The sequence below is a fragment of the Periplaneta americana genome, chromosome 4, assembly GCF_040183065.1.
Source record: "Periplaneta americana isolate PAMFEO1 chromosome 4, P.americana_PAMFEO1_priV1, whole genome shotgun sequence".
In the NCBI taxonomy this organism is placed as follows: domain Eukaryota; kingdom Metazoa; phylum Arthropoda; class Insecta; order Blattodea; family Blattidae; genus Periplaneta; species Periplaneta americana.
In genome coordinates, this window is record NC_091120.1 from 68,509,445 (window position 1) to 68,524,030 (window position 14,586).

The window sequence follows — 14,586 nt, forward strand, 5'->3', positions numbered from 1 at the left end:
GGTTACAGAGATAATTGTATTTTTTTTGTGGGGGGAAAAAATCTTCTTAAAATGTGATGTAAAAATGTTCGTAATTTTTAACAATTTGCGAGGCGGAGAAAGATCTCTGGCGTGAGATTATGCAACAGGAAGAGAAACTCATCTCAATTATTCCAAGATACGCAGAATCATCACAAGGGTATAATTTATAATTAGGTACACAAGAAATCCGGAAATGGACTCTACGTGTATTCTATTCTATTTCTTGGCCAGAGTCCATATTGTGGGATGCACTTTTCACACACCTATGAAGGAAAACTTATGAGTTATTACAGAGAGTCGTATTGAAAGTCATGAGCAACACATTGCTATAATTTCAATTTCAAAAATTTAACAAAAACGATTATATGATCATAATCTACAGACTTTACACTATGTATTGACATATTGTGAAGTCATTAACTTCTATCATGTGACCACAGGCAATGTTTGCAAAATGGTCGACAACGATGGTTCGCTTCGACAGCGTGCTGTCATTAAATTCCTTGTTAAAGAAGAAACCTGCTGCTGAAATTCACCTCAGACTTCAGCGTGCATACGGAGATGTGTGCATGGGTGCCAGCAGTGTTAGGAGATGGATGAAGCATTTCGAAGATGGGAACACGCGCATCCAAGATGAGCCTCGTAGCGGTCATCCTCGAACCGCATTCACGGAACGCAATAAGGAAAGAGTTGATGAGTTCTGGGAGCATTCTGGTTGAATATCCTCTACCTGGAGAGACCATAAATACTGTCCGTTATATCCAGACACTTTTGAAGCTCCGTCGTGCATTGAGCGAGAAACGATCTGAAAAGAAGATAATCTTGCAACACAATGACGCGCGGCCTCACATTGCTCGTGTCGCAGTGGAGAAAATCAGAACATTTGAGTTGGAAACTCTTCCGCAATTTCCCTACAGTCCCGACTTGGCACCCTCTTACTACCATCTTTTCGAGTCTGTAAAGGAGCAGCTGCGAGGCCAACGCTACTAGACACTGGAGGACATCCGGAAAGCAGTGCGTCAGTGTCTTCGGGAAGATGAAATGCACTTCCACAGGAAGGGAATTTTCAAACTTACAGACGGCGGGAAAAATGTGTGCAGAGGAATGGAGATTATGTTAAAAAAGTGACAGAAAAGTTTGTAGACTAAGAAGATGTACCTGGTTTGTCCAAAATATAAAAATTAAGATTTATAACAGTGGATTGCTCATGACTTTCAGTCTGACCCTCGTACATTCAGCCAGAACAATTCCGGTTTCAACCCAAAACACTTTTACAACGTCTATGTTTCTAAGGTGAACCTGCCAATATTATTAGGTCGGATCATCCTTTCGAAAGTTGTAGGCCTACATAAGTAAGTATTCTAAGGTAAGGCCTATACTACGGCAAACAAACCATGTCAGACTACTGGAAACAAAATGTTTGTTGCTGTTTGAAACATCTTCAATACACACTGCAGCAAACAACGCATTACAGTTGCTGTGAACCTTCAAGTTAAAATTGTAAATAGTCGGACGTTTTTCCATTCACACGAAGAGCTTCTCAGCAACACACTTCATCCAAAAAATATTTTATTTTAGTTTAGAATAAAAAATTCAATTTGTTACAGTATCTGATAACAATTAGTTATGTTTCTATACGTATACATCAATATAATAATTTTTACTGCATTTTAATAGTCTGTATGGGGAAAAGTGAGGTTTTCTTGTGCAGCTGGTAATTGTACACACCTAAGTTTTAGGATATGTCAGCACTCTATGCCGTGTTCGGGGAGTTAGTCTAGCGGCAACATCGGTAACGTCAATCTAGTCGAGTGTTAGTGCTTCAAGCACTTCGATTTGTTTGTAGTTTTCTTATAATTTTGTGGCTTCATTGTGTTCCATGTAAGTCAGGCCTGCACAAACAGCGCTCAACGAGCGCGCGCGCTCGTTCGGACCGGGAGAGCGGTATTTACCGCTCGCCGAAACGGAGAGGAAGATACGTCAGAATGACATAGACTTGCTATAGGTAGAGGAGAGGGAAACGACCACTCAGCTATCTAGTGGAGTGCAGTGCGTATTCTCAGTAACTGTTTCACGTTGCTTACCTACTGCTGCAGTACAGTATGAAGGAATCTAAAAGACGGAAAAGTGGTGATGAGCCAAATTCTTTCAATGTTGCATGGGAAAATGCTTATATTTCATAGCTGCTGGAGTAAATACTGAGTGCTTTATCTGTCACAACATTTTGAAAGGTAGAAAGAAACGTCACATAATACGTCATTACGAGTCCAGACATAAAGATACTGAAGATATTAATCTTCAACAATTTAAATATCTCTCTTCAGGGAAAAGCCAACTCATTGTTGATATGTTGAATAAATTACGGGATTTCAGTCGTAAACTTAGACTTTTAGTAAATCAGTTTCGGGAAGGTAATGTGGTTTACTTTCGAACGATAGAAACTGCTCGTGATGAACCCATGTTAAATGATTATGTGCAAATATTAATTGAAATTCAAAATGAATTTAATTCTAGTTTCCAAGATCTTGTCTTAAGGTTCACACCTGTGGAGTAACGGTTAGTGCGTCTAGCCGCGAAACGAGGTGGCTAGGGTTCGATTCCCGGGCGGGACAAGTTACCTGGTTGAGGATTTTCCGGGGTTTTCCCTCAACCCAGTATGAGCAAACGCTGAGTAACTTTCGGTGTTGGACCCCGGACTCATTTCACCGGCATTATCACCTTCTTCTCATTCAGACGCTAAATAACATAAGCTGTTGATAAAGCGTCGTAAAATAACCTACTAAAAGTCTTGTGTTAATTGAAAAGAAGTTTAAAGGCATCATAATAAATTCCTTCAACACCAGTTGAAACAATGTCATTTAAGTTACAGGTGGGCCTGGTTGGCGCAGTTGGTATAGCGGTGGCCTTCTATGCTCGAGGTTGCGGGTTCGATTTCGGGCCAGGTCGATTGCATTTAAGTGTGCTCATATAACCTCGGCAGTTGCAAGCGTCGTTAAATAAAACATAACATTTAGCGATTTACAGCTCGGACTTATTGATCTTCAATGTGGCCTAACGGCTAAAGATCGTTTGAATAATACTACTAGCCTGGTTGAGTTTTACAAGACTAAACATTAGCAATAATATCCACGACTACACAGGCTGGCTGTGAAAATGATTGCTATGTTTGGCTCAACATTTATATTTGTGAGCAACTGTTTTCTATAATCAACATTAATAAAGGCAGGCATCGAACATCTGTAACTGATGTTTCATTACACATCAGTAGGCTACTGTTCCTTTCAGCTGCCGACAGCATAAAACCTCGTTTTCATGTACTGATAAATAAAAATATAAGAAAATGATGTTGTACATTTAAGTAGGTATAAAATTTCTATTATTTCTGTAAAATAAATATTTCTGTATCAATTAATAAGTCCAAGATAGTTTTGCAAACACTGAACGGGAATTCATTTCATTAACCTCGTAATAGTACTTATGTGTACATTTTGTACGAGATCACCCCTTCTTCCGGTCCACCCTTATACAGAGCGCAGCTAATACCTGCATTCCGCTCATGAGCTGTGAGCCGGCTCGGAGAGCGCAAACCTTGCGCAGGCCTGATGTAAGTAATATGCATCTGAGTGACCTGGATTTTATGTAATGTTTCCTAAAAGTACAACTAATTACCTGCAAACATGATCTTCTATTACTTTGCTTCCATGACCATTCAGAGCTAAAATATTCTAAAAGCAACAGTTGGGCTATTCGCATGCGGTTGGACTTGCGTTCCTACATTCAATCAGAATTATTATTATTATTATTATTATTATTATTATTATTATTATTATTATTATTATTATATACACGCATGTACACAAGGTGGAAGGTAAATTTTTACAATCGTTCACACACGTCACCGTTTCGTAAACAAAAACATCTGTTGGGAATGCAGCCAAATCACAATTTATGTAATCATAACATGTTAATTACATGAACTATGTTATTCGTTATCTATTGTATCATTATCGAACTATGTTATTCGTTATTGTATCGTTTCAGCACTAAATTTATTACGAACAAACACGTAGTTTCCGTTACATTATAAGGCAATTTCATCAATAATACAGTAGAATGAAAAATTATGCATAAAACAAAATTAATCCTTTAAATACAGTATAATTTTACTTTGAGGATCACACAGTTGATGTCACTCCAACTCTATTACAATACAATGTTTGGAAGAAATAAACAACTTTGAAACTAAATGAAAATGATACAGATTAATGTGAAAATTTTGTACCACCATTCTCTACAGTGTCTTTAAAGATATTGTTCAAAGTGTCCACCTTTTGCGTGTCTACAACTTTCACACTCCTGATCCAGTTATCTGTCACGGTATAAGTGAGCAGCTGCAGTGGCATTGTGACCAGTTTCGCCATAAATTAATAACATGCCCAGATACGATTAGAAAACTGTGGCATCTCGTTGTGTTTCAACTGCTTCGAACTGCACGTAGCCTGCAACTAATGACGAAGTGAATGTAAGCGTATCGTCCGCTCCGTACACCTAGTTCGGCCATATGGTTTGTATACGTAAGAAACAGCGTGTCACAGCCCTGTTCCCATGCAATGTGTACACGACTATTAACGCAAATACTGTAACGTGACAATACATAGCTTACTCTACTATCCTACATGAGATAAAAATCCAATTTTGAGCAGTTTCACGAAAAACTTAATCATAATATCAAGTTACAAAAGACCATTTTTTTCTAAAACCGTCCTTCTGGGAACAAAATATTATTGGACTTTCTTATTTGTCACAATTAGAGATATCATATCCCAGAAGGATTGTAAAAGGTTACCTTTCACCCTGTATATTAACAGTAAGTGCCATGTTTTGTGGTGAATTCACTAAAGACAATGAACTCTAGTATTGTTGTGTCCTGTGTTCAGGATGGGTTCACTCAAATGGCAGTGCTGCTGAAGCTCCTAAAAATTTCATTTGTCAGTTTTGCCAATCCATATGAAAGAAAATTTAGTGTTAGGCTTCTCTAATTTTTACATATTGCAGCTAAATGTTGATTCTATACCTATTGATACATATTCCAATTGCAACTGCATCAGCGTATACTATTCCAACTGCCTGTGTCCCATTTCCCGCTTCGTAAGGTAATGGCACGCATTACAACTTTTTCATATTTATTATCAATAGAAAAGAATGTTGTTTAGAAATATATTTTATAACTTGTAAATAGTATTAGAACCTACTTGTTCTATTGTATGAAATGAAGATAAATGTCGACAAGAAGAAGACCATGGCTATAGGAAGAAAAGTAAAGAAGGTAAACTTGCGAATTCTAAACGAGACAGTAGAGCAAGTGGACAGCTTCAAATACTTGGGATATACTATAAGCAGTAACATGAGCTGCTGCCAGAAAGACGAAAGGAGAATAGCAATGGCAAAGAAAGCTTTAAATAGAAAAAGGAGCATCTTCTGCGGACCTCTGAAAAAAGAACTAAGGAAGAGACTAGTGAAGTGCTTTGGGTGGAGTGTAGCATTGTAAGGGGCAGAAACATATACATTACGACGGAGTGAAGAGAAGCGAATAGAAGCATTTGAAATGTGGATAAGGAGAAGAATGGAACGTGTGAAGTGGACAGACAGAATAAGAAATGAAGCTGTGTTGGAAAGAACGGGTGAAGAAAGAATGATGCTGAAACTGATCAGGAAGAAGAAAAGAAATTGGCTGGGTTACTGGCTGAGAAGAAACTACCTTCTGAAGGATGCACTGAAAGGAATGGTGAACGAGAGAAGAGATCGGGTCAGAAGAAATCAGATGATACATACATTAAGGCAGTGGCGTAGCGTCAATGTAAGCTAAAAAGCTCAGCTTCCCCAGTTAATAATTTCATAATAAACCTGCAGTCTATGGACAAAATTATTTATTAATTTTAATAGAATTTATATTTACGCGTTAAATATTGTGATGCGGCAGCTCAGGATGATTTGTGATGCAGCAGTAAACAAGAAGCTGCACACACCAGCTTCCAAGCAGACTGGTTTCTCACACTCATTCTTCTGTGTAACCCACCTCGCAGATTTCCCATCCCTTTCTAACTAAACTATCCTGGTCGCAAGGCTCGCAAGAAGCTAGCTTCAACATTGAAAATAAGTAGTTTCCGAGTTATCCCTTTTCGTCGGTTGTGTTCAGTTGAAGTGTTAGTGTGCACTGTGGCTGATATAATAAATAATGAGTGAAATAACAGTTCCTGACACCAATTTACTTGAATTTTTAGGACAATTCTATTATCAAGACTGACTTACGAACAAAAGTGTGATCTAAAAAACAAATGACCCACTCCCTTGCTGTCAATGAAGGACACAACCAAAAGACAGATACATACTTACGTAATGATACTAATACTGTATCTATTGACCGTTAATATTGTGATTTCTCAAAGTATGACAGGGAGTGAGCTAATGTTATACGTATACGTGTCTATTTGTTAGCGATATGTGTAAACCGTGAAATCACTATTTTACTACGTACCATTTGTGGTCTTGCCTTATTGGTGTTACTTATCTTCGAGTGCTGACTTGACATTGACTACTATTTATTTTAAGACTATATTTTTGTAATACGTTTTCTCATATTGCATGAAAGACAACTTGAATTAGCTTCCCCTGCTCAAAATTTCATGCTACGCCACTGCATTAAGGTACATTCATACGGGTCATAAGAGGAGATAAAGAGAAAGGCAGAAAATAGGAAAGACTGGAGAATGTGAAAAACCTGCCCTTGGGCAGAACACTATGAATGACTGAAAATTGTTTTATTATCTCAGAAAGATTCAGTGTTATTATCTTGGAATTTATAACAATAGGAAGTTTGATGCATGCAATTACCCTACTCTCCCCTATTCATTCATAGTGTCCTGCCCAAGGACATGTCTTTCACTGCAAACCCAACATTTTCCAATATTTCCTATTTTCCGCCTTCCTCTTAGTCTCCGCATACGACCCATGTACCTTAATATTGTCTATTATCTGGTATTTTCTTCTGTCCCGAACTTGTTTGAAGACCTTTTTCGGGAGAAAGATAGATGCTGTAGCTTTTCTTTGCTTCCGCATATCACTCTCAAAGGAATAAAACGGATATAAATTACATACATTTACATCTAAGAATAAGCTAACACCTATACATTAAACATTAAAACATAACTTGCTTTCCATACTTAATTTCAATAGATAGGTAGATTCTATAGCCAGGGTATAAACTAGGGCAATGTGCACCATGTACAATAGTTACGGTGCTTATGTCCGCACTTCAGAGGATGCACAGCTGGACTTAATTTTACAGTCATTGCCACCGAAACCCGCTGCGCGACAGGAAGGCTAGTAACCTGTAAGCGGATAACGACATGACGTGACAACACAAAATACGTATCTTCAGGTTTGTCACAAAGCTTTGGGAACCGTAATACCGAGACAGCATGCACAGCGTGGGGAAAGGACAGAACACATTAAAGAATGTACCATATAGAACAAGCAGTAACTTCGGTTGCTACTAATGCCTTCTAATACCACAGACGTTGTCTAGCTAGGGGCTGGCGAAACGGGCTCTGTGATCTATGGCTGCGGTTGGATGTGGGTTCAAATCTCACTCGGACTGATTACCTGCCTGTCTTATTTTCTCAAATTCTAAGGCCTAATCCCGTGGAGAATTCTCGGACTCGTCTCGTTATCATAAAAAATAATTACACCGTGCAGTTGGTTCTTTGTCGTTAAATAGTTATTTAAAAAGATCTCCAGATCTGGTCAATGAAGATCTTTGGAAGAGTGGCAGAGTGGGTCCAGTCAGAGTTTTTTTCTCACGAAAAGTATCGTACAGCTGACAGAAAATTAGGTTTGAACTCATACCCGCCTTCAGGGCAGGAAATAGAGATGAACAAAATTAACTGTCGCTCTCGCTCGCTATGTTCATTGCATTTGTATTTCGAGTCTCGTCTCGTCATTCTCGTGCACTTCGAGTCTCGCTCATCATTCTCGAAATAGCATTTGGTCGGCGTGGAAAGATTTCGTAACTTTGAATAACATTATAAATGTTTAAATGAGACAAAAAGACAAAACAGAACAGTATCTTAGTTATCAAAATGTTCTGGTTCTATTATATCTTACCTGTGATTATATAAAAAGAAAAAGAACGATTTTCAAATAAATTTGCATTTCTAAGAAACATAAAACATAACAATATATTTTTACTTGAGATTGCACACTTGATCTCAAACATATGAAATGAAAATTCCTAGCCTTTTAATAAGGGCCTAGTAATTAAATAAAGTTTGGGGAACGGATTATTATACACTGAAATGTAGAGATGATGTTTGAAATAGGCTACTTGATATATAACAGTTGCCAAAGTAGATGTAAGTTCAGTCTGGTATAAGCAACTGTAGTGATTCAAGGCTGCTTGACGTTCGGGACTTCAACGACGCGACGTATAGAACATTGTCGTGCGAGTTTTCAGCTCTTTGCGGGTGCTGTTAGTCTTGCTTTCTCGATCATTGTTCTTCTCTAGTAGGAAAGTAAGGAAGTACTATAACGGCAACACTGAATTTACTTTACTCTTTCCTCCATAAGGCCAACAGTGTTCCTTTAATAAGACTTTCAATTTAGTAGAAACTGAATATTTGTACTAAAAAAATAATACAAACAATAATAATAATAATAATAATAATAATAATAATAATAATAATAATAATAATAATAATAATCCCTAAAGTCTAGTCTAGTTCAGTAGTCTTCTAAATCTTACTCTTGGACAAAGAATGTTACTGAAATACTTTGTCCAGAAATAACTGTACAGTAATAGGTAAGGCTAGCAACGAGTCATAGTCAGAATAGAAGAAGAAATGTCACAAGGAAGTGAAAAAGGGAGAGGAGTACGTCGAGGGTGTCCTTTATTGCCTATCCTCTTCAGCATCTACTTGGAGGATTTAGTGAAGAACTGTTTTCAGAACATGGGAGGAGTGATAGTAGGAGGAAGAGAAATAAAGTGCATAAAATTTGCTGATATGGCATTGTTAGAAGAGAGGAGATGATACTAAAGGATATGATAATGGAGCTAAAGGAGAGCCGTGAGCAGTATGGAATGAAGATAAATGCAAACAAGAAGAAGAAGAAATAAAGAAGAAAAATAAAGAAGGTAAACTTGCGAATATTAAATGAGACAGTAGACCAAGTGGATACTTTCAAATACTTCGGATGTACTATAAGCAATAACATGAGCTGCAGCCAAGAAGCCAAAAGGAGGATAACAATGGCAAAGGAAGCTTTCAATAGAAAAAGGAGTATGTTCTGCGGACCTCTGGAAAAAGAACTAAGGAAGAGAATAGTGAAGTGCTTTGTGTGGAGTATGACTTTGTATGGGGAAAAAACATGGACATTACGATGAAGTGAAGAGAAACGAATAAAAGCATTTGAACTGTAGATATGGAGAAGAATGGAAAGTGTCAAGTGGACACACAGAATAAGAAATGAAGTTGGAAAGAGTGGATAAAGAAAGAATGATGCTGAAACTGATCAGGAAGAGCAAAAGGAATTGATTGGGCCACTGGCTGAAAAGAGGTAGCATACTGAAGGATGCACTGGAAGGCATGGTGAACGGCAGAAGAGTTCGAGGCAGAAAAGATATCAGATTATATACGACATTAAGACATATATATATATATATATATATATCATATGTGGAAACAAAAGGGAAGGCAGGAAATAGGAAAGACTGAATAAAGCTGGGTTTGCAGTGAAAGACCTTTCCTTGGGCAGAACACTAGAATGAATGAATATTCAATTAGTCTGGCTGGGCGGAAGAGAAGGTCTACTGGTCTTAGGTCTGCCATAATGAATGAATGAATGAGTTAATGAATGAATAAATAAATAATAAATAAACAAATAAATATGTAAATGAGATGAGAGCAATTGTAGGGTGATTAATCCTATTATAATTAACTATTACGAATTATAATTTCAAGGAAAAATTGTTCCGGAGCCGGGTATCGATCCCGGGAACCTTCGCTTAGCCCGCGAACGCTCTTCCGACTGAGCTACCCCAGGAACTATACACGACACCGTCACAATTTTTCCTTTGTATCCACACGACTCAAATGAGCTAACTAGACGCCAGAACTCAACTATGAGTGCACACAAATACTTGTGTGACTTAAATTGTGACTTTCTGTTAACGTATAGTTCCTGGGGTAGCTCAGTCGGAAGAGCGTTCGCTCGCTAAGCGAAGGGTCCCGGGATCGATACCCGGCTCCGGAACAATATTTCCTTCAAAATATTTAAACCTGCTTTACAGGGAGCTACTACCTGAAAGCCTGATTTGTATATTACGAATTATGTTTGTTGTTTCGTCAACTGCCCGAAGACAAGTCTGAACTTCACAAGTGATACCAATAAGGCACCACTTATGAGGCAAATAAGCCAGGAGATAATAGGGTAGGGTGGCCAGTTCCTTTTCCCCTCCATTGAATACATCGTTGATTAGCTACTGTACAGCAGTGGCAAAAAAAAACCGGACCGACCCTTGTAGCTAATTTCAGAGCCTTGTTCACAGTGACAGCACGATATACTGATAACTAAGGCTTTCGTGGTTCAAATCCTGCGTGGGAAGGAAACTTTCTTTTGTTCTCCTTATTCAAATTTGTTCCCAATACTTTTCGACTGCAGCGATATTTTACTACTTAATTAACTTATTATTCCCAGAAGATGAATTTTACCAGCTTATTTTCTAATGGGCTACGTCAGCAGTCGAAACTACAATAATTTCAATAGATTACTCGCTATCTTGTAAATGCGGGAGTGGCATGCGCAGTGGCTCATTTCTGGGACTTTGATTATTCCGTCGGTCCGGGGTTTTTTTTTTTGCCACTACTGTACATGAATTATGATTAAGAGGGTTTAATTCTGACTAGGGCGAGAAATGATCAGTAAATTTCGTCGGCTGCTCCCTTGTTCAGGGTGGCGTTCTTCTACGTGCCGTAAATTTATAACACTGACCTCCCAGCTTTACATGTCTTCCACAGCCACACAAGGTAATATTTATATAGATCGGGTCTTAAAACTGAGACCTTGTGATCAAACGGCACGGATGATAACCCCTAGACCACTGAAACACAGTAGAGTGAAACTTGTCATGCAGAATGAAATATAGATGCGTCTGTAATCAACTGTTGGAAGAAGAAGAAAACAGAATGGCAGTGAATACTGACAACTTGTTTGTGACGTAGAGGTCGTTCATGGACAGTAGGCTATTTACCTTGGCACACACGGGTTTCTCCGCAATACCAGGAAACATCGAGCAGATGTCTGTCCTGAGCATCGGTTTGTTGTGTCCAGTCAGCATGGTAGATTATATGCGCCGTTATTATACACTTTTCAGTCATGCACTCGAGATGTAGCAGGCTATGCAATTTTATATAATTATAAATGAAATGTTGATATAAAAGAAGATCTTTGTACAAATAAAAGAAAAGAGGCTAAATTAGTTTCAACGTGAGCAATGAATGCTACCTGAAATTATTCACGAACTAACAATGGACTATCAATCTACCGGAAGATGAGATCCTGGAAAATCTAGGACAAGATGGAAATCTTTAAGGGCGGAAATAGCTGACAAGTTCAAATGTTTTCTTTTTTTGTTTACTTAAACTCTTGATTAAAACTATAAAACTTTCTAGAGTTAAAACGTTGTTCAATATCTGATAATGATCAGGATCATGATGTTGATGATGATGGTGATGATGATGTAATAATAATAATAATAATAATAATAATAATAATAATAATAATAATAATAACACTGAACAACAAATTTTTACTTTTTGTCTTGCTCCGAAATAAAAATAGGTGAATATTACTAATATGTGTGCCCTAAATCTGAATTTAAAATCCAAATTGCCCCATCACGTACCGTTTTCCTGGGAAAATGAATTGAATATTTTATGGCTAAACTTAGTTGTTTTTAATTTTTGACTGCTACTGATAAAATTACAACACACTAAGGGCACTCAACTTACTCAACACACTTCACTGACACAATCCACTTCACTGACACAACACACTTCCTCACTGATAGAACACTTCAATAACAAAATATCAATTACACCCTTTAAATACCGTGTATAATTATCGTCTATTAGTAAAGTCCTTAAGCCTATTTTAAATACATTTTTGGTTACTGGTAAAGCCTTTTAGTAAGTCTGCAGATAAAGCATTCCAGTCCCTGATAGTACGATTGGGAAAAGAAAAGTTTCCAGTGTCCGTCCTCTGTCTTCTTTCCCTCAATTTATGAGTGGTCGTTCCTTGAAGAGTAATTTGGCGGCTGCAACCTATTTTTTATTTCTCTCCAGGCAGCCTCACCTCTGTATGTTTTGAACAGTGTGCATAATCGAATTCGTGTTCTCCTGTCCGTGTGTCCCATTTTAATGGTGAATTTTTCCGACAATACTTGAGAGCCCGTTTTTTAATCTTTTCCAGTGTCTTAATATGTTCTAGTCTGTAAGGATCCCAACATGCAGCACCATATTCCATTACTGGACGTACTAGTGATTTATATGCAATCTCTTTGGATTTATCAGAGCCTTTTCTTAGTACCCTCATCACAAAGTGTAACGCTCTCCATGCTTTTCCCCGCTGTCTGTAACGTGTTCCCCCCAGCCGAGATCGCTGCTAAATGTTATTCCGAGGTATTTACATTTGTTAACTTCCGGAATGGTTTCACCCCCTAACGTATACGATGCGATTATTTTATTTCTTTTATCGATGGACTTAATTAAAGAACATTTAGTAATATTGCAGCAGAAGTTCTAAAATTATTTTGGATAGAGTGTTCAAGATTTCGACTGAGTTCGTGATCCATTTATTGTGGATTCAAAACATCTTCCGAATAATATACTCGTACAAGAGGAACTGGCAGATTTAAAAGCAGACAGAACATTAGAAATTAAAACTTCTCGCAGTGCCTTTTGAGACATTTCGGTTGTCAATAACGAGTGACTAGGGCTATATGGCTATCTCCAAGATGGCAGTAAATATGTTATTGCTATTTTCAACTACATGTGTGAACTGGGGTTCTCGACGTTAACTTAAATTAAAACATCAAAGAGGGAGAGATTCAAGTCCATCGATAAGAAATGAGGCTTGCACTGTCACTGTCAACGAATCAGCTACCTGTGTACAGCTAAGCAGGCCCAAGTATCACATTGAAGATATGTATGAGGAAAGTTATTTGTAATATAAATGTTTATTTTTCAGAGTGAATTAAAGTTCATAGATTGTTAATAAATGCAAGAGTCGATTTCTCTTTTATAATGATAACAATAACAACAACAATAATAATAATAATAATAATAATAATAATAATAATAATAATAAATTTGGTTACATTACGTAGCCTAATTATATTAAGAGAGTCACAGCATATGTTTTTGAGGGTATTAACATTTTGGTGTGCCGTGTTGAACCTAGGCCCGTCTAGAGTGTGCCGTGAGTAGAAAAAGGTTGCGGAACACTGATATAGAATAATGACGAAATGGAAAAATGATGACGGAATTATGTAGATGCCTAATATGGAAAAATGAGAGAACCGAGAGAAAAACCCCAACTGCGACCTTCTCCGCCACAAGTGTCACTATATATTTTTCAACAAAAAATCCCAGACTTAACCGAGACTCGAACCCGGACAGGCCGGAGATCTGTCGACCTAGCCAATGGCAAAAGAGTTCAATAGCAAAGGAAGCTTTCAGTATAAAAAGGAGCATTTTTCGGGGACCTTTGGAAAAAGAACAAAGGAAAAGACTAGTTAAAGTGCTTTATGTGGAGTGTGAAATTATATGGGGTACAAATATAGACTTGCGACAAAGTGAAGAGAACCAACTGGAAGCATTTGAAATGTGGATATGGAGAAGAATTGAATGTGTGAAACGGACAGATAAAATAAGAAATAAAGTTGTGCTAGAAAGAATAGTGAAGAAAGAATAATGCTGAAACTGACAAGGAAGAGAAAAATAAATTGAATGGGTCTCTGGGTAAGAAGAAAATTGAGAACGGAAAAAGCTCCGGGCAACAGATGATAATATTTATACGGTCTTACTAATAAACCGTGTATAGTTTTATTACGAGACTTATGCAGCGTTGAGATAGAAAACGTTACTAATAAACCATGCATAAGCGATGGACGTATAAACAATCTGTAACTATACAATGGGAATTGCTTTGCAGTAGTTATATATACGAAACCCCTTGTTTAAGCGTTGTATATAGCGAAAAAATGGCCGTCCCTCTAACAGCTGTTCGTATCGACTGTCATTTTATGATGATGGATGCCTTGTAACCACAGAAGAACACACCATAGAGCACAGAATAAGTAGAATATTATTGCTGTAGCTTGTACTCTTTGACCAAAATATAGTGTGGTAATCGATCAGAGCCAGTTGTACTATCGATTCTTAACACGGCACACTAGAGCGCTCTACCGGATGCAATAGAGAACCTCAGATATTCTATTACCTTTCGTAA

The 14,586-nt window shown here is 37.7% G+C and overlaps 1 long non-coding RNA gene and 1 other non-coding gene across 2 annotated transcripts in view; one reads left to right on the forward strand and one right to left on the reverse strand.

The window, feature by feature from the left end:
• Positions 1–14,586, reverse strand: part of LOC138698817 (uncharacterized) — a 503,531-nt gene that overhangs the window by 433,683 nt on the left and 55,262 nt on the right. The window lies entirely within an intron of this gene.
• Positions 10,256–10,329, forward strand: TRNAS-GCU (transfer RNA serine (anticodon GCU)). The gene has a single exon. It is a non-coding gene; the product is annotated as a tRNA-Ser (tRNA).